Below are 4,476 nucleotides of genomic sequence, written 5' to 3' on the forward strand. Positions count from 1 at the left end.
TTTCGAAGATGTATTTATTTATTTGGTATGGTTGCAATCAGGAAAATTACTGAGTAATGGGTTGTGCCCTTGCCCTAAAATGATCCTGTTGTCCTCCGAATTTGAGATAAGAAGTGTCCCGATTGCAGCTAATTCTGTTGTCCCTTGGTAAGTTGGAGGAAACATTATGCTCGACTGATTTGTGCGGGGGAAAAGGCTTAGTGCCAGGTCAGAAGCTGCCAGAGGCCACATAAAGCAACAACGGTGCCATTTGAGGAAAATATGCTCTATCTGTATAAAATTGTCTTTTCATGATTCCTGCCAAAAGGATGGGGGAAGGGGGGGGAGTCTTCATATTGAAAACCAATCCCTGTTTTCAGAACATGGCACTTTAAAAGCAAAATCATGAGGGCCTTTTTAAAATTGCAAACATCTATTAGGATCATTTCTTCTCAAAACCACCGTATTGTATGAAATGGAGTGCAGATCTGTTGGCATCTCAAGGAAATACAAGAGGTTCGCATCTTTCGGGCAGGTTAGGTTTTGAAAGCTTGCTCAGCTGCATGGGGATACACTGCACTGAAAGTCAGTGAGTTCTGTAAGACATAATAATAATAATAATAATAATAATAATAATAATAATAAATTTATTTATACCCTGCCCATCTGACTGGGTTTCCCCAGCCACACTCTGGGCAGCTCCCAACAGAATATTAAAAACACGATAAAAGATCAAACATTAAAAACTTCCCTATACAGGGCTGCCTTCAGATGTCTTCTAAAAGTCAGAAAGTTGTTTATTTCCTTGACCTCTGATGGGAGGGCATTCCACAGGGCAGGCGCCACTACCGAGAAGGCCCTCTGCCTGGTTCCCTGTAACTTCACTTCTCGCAGTGAGGGAACCAGCAGAAGGGCCTCAGAGCTGGACCTCAGTGTCTGGGTTGAACGATGGGGGTGGAGACACTCCTTCAGGTATACTGGGCCAAGGCATCACATCAACATCATCTCAAATTAAGCCCTGATTTCCGGGCAATGACTGTTTACCAAAACCCCAAGGAGAGCCTCAGTGCCATGACTGGGTCTAAAGCCTCACTGGCAGCCACCGGGAAGATCCCAGCAACCAGATGCAGGCTAAAGCTACCAACATCAATACCTTTCCCTACAGAGAAGGTTGTCATGCAGGGGAAACCATAATGGTGCCCTCCAGAAGTTGTTGGACTACAACAGGGGTCAGGAAACCTTTTCAGCAGGGGGCCGGTCCACTGTCCCTCAGACCTTGGGGGGGGCCAGACTATATTGGGGGGGATGAATGAATTCCTATGCCCCACAAATAACCCAGAGATGCATTTTAAATAAAATGACACATTCTACTCATGTGAAAACACACTGATTCCTGGACCGTCTGCGGGCTGGATTTAGAAGGCAATTGGGCCGGATCCAGCCCCCAGGCCTTAGTTTGCCTACCTATGGACTACAACTTCCATTATCCCTGACCATTGGCGATGCTGATTGGTGCTGATGGGACGTGATCCAGCAACTATGGGAAGATGTCGCATTGGCTACTCCTCTTGCAGTGAGTGGTGGGTGGGACAAGCTATGGTGCTTTCATGCACTGGGAATAGGTCCCAAACGGCAGTGTTCTCAGATCAAGCAAAGAGAAACCATCCCACAAGATTAAAAGACTAAGAGAGATGAAGCAGGAGACAGAAGGAGAACAAACCATATGAACGCTCTTGAATCTAATTGTGTTGCTGAGATGGCTCTGATCCTATGGGTCTTCAGTCAGGAACCCCTGGTTTTCTCACCATTTATACAATGACGTGATCTATCTCGTAGTCCGAATGGTCCAGATTCAGTCTAGAGCTGTACTGAATAGTCTCCAAGCTCAATATTGGGTTAGCAGCTTCTCATTTTGGTAGGTAGAAATGCTCTCACAAATAATCACCCTTTGAGTATCATCACTTAACCCTAACTGTTAATTATGTTGCTTTGAATGTATACTTTATATTTGACTTTCTTGAGTAATGTTTTGTTCTGGATTGTTTTCATTGATGTTTTAATGTAGGTTGTAAACCGCTTTGAGATTCCTCCCTTTTAAAAATATGAAGTGGTATGGAAATGAAATTAACAACAACAACAACAACAACAACAGTTGGTGTCTCGATACCAATCTTGGTAACTGGCTGCCACTTCCTGCATTAGTTGGGTGGGATTCTCAAAAACAACCAGAGACCATGCACTGAAGGAGATGATGTCACAATCCCACACAGCCAATCCCAATTTGGCTAACTAATGATGTCATCACTCAAGATAAGGAAGAGGAATTCATATGGAGGGCGATATAAGTGAAACATTTTCCCAAAGTGTGCTGAGGGACAGAAAATCAAGTGCTTTTCCTTTTTACGTTGCGGTTCAACCAGAGTCTAGACTGGAAAGTTACTTCTTGCCCTCTCCCCTCCCCATCTTTCATATGACAGGTAGAATTGTTACTTTCAGTACCAAGCCACTGAAATGGGATTTTAAAAAGTATCAATTCTTCCATTCGGAACACTCACATTCTAGATAATTTCCAGTGCCTTTTCAATAAAAGAAATCTGGGTATAATTGCACTGACCTTTGGATTAATAGCCCTCCCTCTTCCCTGTCATTCTAATAGAGAGTTTGGGGAGATTCAAGGAGGGCTCATCTGGAAGTGATAGAATTTCTGCCTTTGCTTTTCCCCTTCAGGCACTAATGGGTTTTTGTCAGTCCCTCTTTACTCAGTGTATGACACATGTAGCCATTCCACTTAGTTGTCCATTAACTTCTTCAAGGGGTTACTTTGTTCTTGCTATAATACTCCAAGTTGAGTTCAAGCTGCAGAGATTAAATTTCTACAAATCCTTTGCTTATAAAGGTGCTGTTTTCAATTGTCAGTAATGTTTATCGGAGTGCAACCGTATCCATTAGTAATTAAAACAGGCTGTTTCAGCAAATACAAAAGGTCACACGGGCCTGTAGATCAACAGACTTGTTTTACTGTCGGAGTTTCTTTGGGTATTGCTGCCTGATGGTTTGTTGTTTTTCTTCAAATCATCTATTTATCTAAGCAACAAGTGTGGAAAATCAGCAGACTTGAGCAACTCAATAGGTGGTATGAAGCCCAAAGCAACAATAAGGCTCTGTATGTTGTTTCCATAACTCCCAACACTTCACACGGAAGTGGAGAAGTAATTTTTTCATTTACCTTGAGGTTTGGCGATCAAGGCATAAACAAGTGGAGGAATGCATTTTCCATTAGGTAAAAGGGGACACCTGTTGTTCTGGATGATCTTTAAACATGGCTGTATTATACTGGATAAATATTTCCCATTAAAGGGCAAGGGAGCTTCCATAGAATAGAAATTTATCTCCTCCCACCAAGAAAGAAAGAAAGAAAGAAAGAAAGAAAGAAAGAAAGAAAGAAAGAAAGAAAGAAAGACTCCACTGAAGAGATATGGGTATAATTGCAGACCTTTGAATTAATAGTCCTCCTTTTCCCCTGTCATTTCAGTCACTTCTGTCATTTCCAATCAAATATGTATAGCCTAGGGGCTGCGCACCCACCCTTTAGACCTTGCCAACCCCACTTTGAGCTCACCCAAACCACCCCCTTCCATTACACCTTGCCCAAACCACCACCACTTACCTCTCACCCAAACCACCCCACTGTCCTTACAGCTCACCCAGATTACCACCACCTCTGCTCCTACAGCTTGCTCCCAAACCAATCACCTTAGACCTCCTCCTGTCTGCTATTCATATTGCCCACCTCACACCTGTGTCACTGCTTCAGTCTCAGTGGTGGAGGGCAAGGAGGAGGAAAGCAGGGGGTAGTGACAGCAGAGCATGATGATTGATGGGGGGGCTGTCCTGGACTACCCTTGCTTTTCCTCTGTGGCTCACTTGGGTCAGCCACCCACCCATGCTGCTCACCTGGGCTACCTGCTGACTGCTCACCTGCCTGCCTGGGCCATCTGCCCCACCCACTCACCCAGGTCACCCACTTACTCACCTGCCTGGGCTGCTGGCCTGTTTGCTTACCTGCTCTCCTGGGCCATTGTGTTGCCTGCATGCCTGTCTTTCTCCATCCATCTCTGTCCTCCTCACTCATTGCTGTGATAGGCCAGCAGCAGGTGAGCAGCTCTCAGAATTGTTTTGTCACACTGCATTATGCAGTGGCATCTTTTGGCAACTACACAAACTACTGATATGTGATGACACTCTTACATTTTTATTAAATACAGTGGTACCTCGGGTTACATACGCTTCAGGTTACATACGCTTCAGGTTACATACGCTTCAGGTTACAGACTCCGCTTACCCAGAAATAGTACCTCGGGTTAAGAACTTTGCTTCAGGATGAGAACAGAAATCACGGGGCGGCAGCACAGCAGCAGCGGGAGGCCCCATTAGCTAAAGTGGTGCTTCAGGTTAAGAACAGTTTCAGGTTAAGAACGGAGCTCCAGAACGAATTAA

General features: G+C 44.5%; 1 long non-coding RNA gene across 1 annotated transcript; it reads right to left on the minus strand.

Moving 5' to 3' along the window:
• Positions 1-393: 393 nt before the first annotated feature.
• Positions 394-4,139, minus strand: LOC308478782. Its single transcript, XR_013987261.1, has 2 exons — positions 4,042-4,139; positions 394-575 (listed from the first exon to the last, which is right to left on the minus strand). It is a non-coding gene; the product is annotated as an uncharacterized lncRNA (long non-coding RNA).
• Positions 4,140-4,476: the final 337 nt, after the last annotated feature.

Source organism: Podarcis pityusensis (assembly GCF_964106645.2).
Source record: "Podarcis pityusensis genome assembly, chromosome: 6".
In the NCBI taxonomy this organism is placed as follows: Eukaryota; Metazoa; Chordata; class Lepidosauria; order Squamata; family Lacertidae; genus Podarcis; species Podarcis pityusensis.